This window comes from Sitophilus oryzae, unplaced genomic scaffold (genome assembly GCF_002938485.1).
Source record: "Sitophilus oryzae breed Bouriz unplaced genomic scaffold, Soryzae_2.0 scaffold_149_pilon_pilon, whole genome shotgun sequence".
In the NCBI taxonomy this organism is placed as follows: domain Eukaryota; kingdom Metazoa; phylum Arthropoda; class Insecta; order Coleoptera; family Curculionidae; genus Sitophilus; species Sitophilus oryzae.
The window spans coordinates 1,759,289-1,761,136 of record NW_022146169.1 but is presented as its reverse complement, the minus strand read 5'-3'; positions in this window follow the sequence as shown (position 1 = coordinate 1,761,136).

Genomic DNA, 1,848 nt, shown 5'->3' with positions numbered 1-1,848 from the left:
AAATAGGCTTATATATGTTTATATACCGCATAATATATATGTATAATTTTTTAGTTTTAAATTTTGATAATAGTTTTAGATTTATAATATAATTATGGATTTAGAAGGTTAAAAAATTCTTGTTTTCGGTTATGACTAATTATAGTTACAGTTGCTCCCAGGTAATGATTCAGGTAAAATAATTCATTCAAGGACAGTTTTGGATTCAAATTATAAAAAAATATCTATTTTTATCCTTTATTTACTAGAAGATATAGATCACGAAAAAGAAACAGCCCTTTCTCTTTATTTTTTTTGTTATATGTATATTATATTATTATAAACATTTTTATAACAATCCATAATATAATATAATTTTCTAAACAATTGTGGATCGGCTGCTATGTTAATTTAAATACATCCTTTACAATCAGTTTTTTTATTTTAGAGAAATTTCAAATATAATAAAATGTGATATTGTCCTTTTATTTATCTAAAAGTTCGAAAGTTTGCACTTGCACTGGACGGACCGTATCAAAGCCGTCGGCGTCGGCTTCTTTTGAGTTACATATAAAGAAAATGTTTTTAAAAGAAAAAAAAAAGATAAAATAAACAGTTTTTTTTCTCGTTATCTGAATTAAGGTTGGCGGCAACCTTTTTTATAATAAATTTTTCGTTAGTATACCTACAGACTGTCTAAAAGCACATTCGAATATTTTGAACATTTTATGTATTTTTTTCCCTGTTAAATTTATTCGGTCTATTCTTATCAAAAATGTTTAAAAAAGGAAACGAAGTTATTTGTGGTTTGGTTTGGTTTGATTTTTTTTGGTAATTGATGAAAATTTTGCAAAATTGCAATATGTGTGCAGAGCAAAAATATAATAAAAAACACTTTAAAAGGCATATGGCATCGAAACACCCAACAGTTTCTTTGTAAGATTTTATTAAAAAAAAATTATTCCCCTATTTATTCTGTTTTTTCTCAAAAATTTTGGGATTGAGCTTCCCAGTTTACAGCGTACCAATTTAAAAATATCAAAATCGCAATCGCAGGTTACAGTCGCAGCGATTTACAAATCACAATCGCAGTTTCAACTGCGATTGGAAAATCGCAGTTTTGCTCATCTCTAATACTAGCACCTCAATAAAAAAAATAATGTGTCCTTATCTATATATGACTCCGCAAAAAATCAAAGATGCCGGCTTCTTTCATAGCATTGCCACCGACCGCTTTCTCGGAAAAAAACCTACGTCGCCGGGCGACAACTAAAATTCAGTTAATATTTTATTATAATCGATCCTGACGAATAAATGAATTTCATAAATGAATGAATTTTATAAATGAATGAATTTTATAAATGAATGAATTTTATAAATGAATGGATTTTATAAATGAATGGTTTTTGCTGCCGAATTACTAGAATACAATATTTCAAGGCCGATGACGGATCTATTCGATAATTTTTATTCGAATAGTTTTCAACGAATGTTTTCTTACTAACTATCGAATTATTCGAATGAATTGCAACTATCGAATGTTTCGATAGTATTCATTCGATAGTTCCCACTACTAGAAATAAGTACAAATCACCCTTTTTATAGGGGTAGAGGAGTGTGAGAGAAGAACGTATATTAAAATTCTAAGTATAATTTAGGGGTTACTGCTTTTTGTTAACGTTAAATGTTAAATTAGATTGAACTGCAGATAGTGCTAGTCATAACCAATCCTTATATTTGCGCCCTATTTGCCACTTTATTATTAACTTTAGAAAAAAAGTGTAATTACCTTTTTGATAGAGAATTTTATGAAAAACAATTTTCTATATAGACATTTTAGTCGAGAATTGCACCGTTGCCGAGATTATC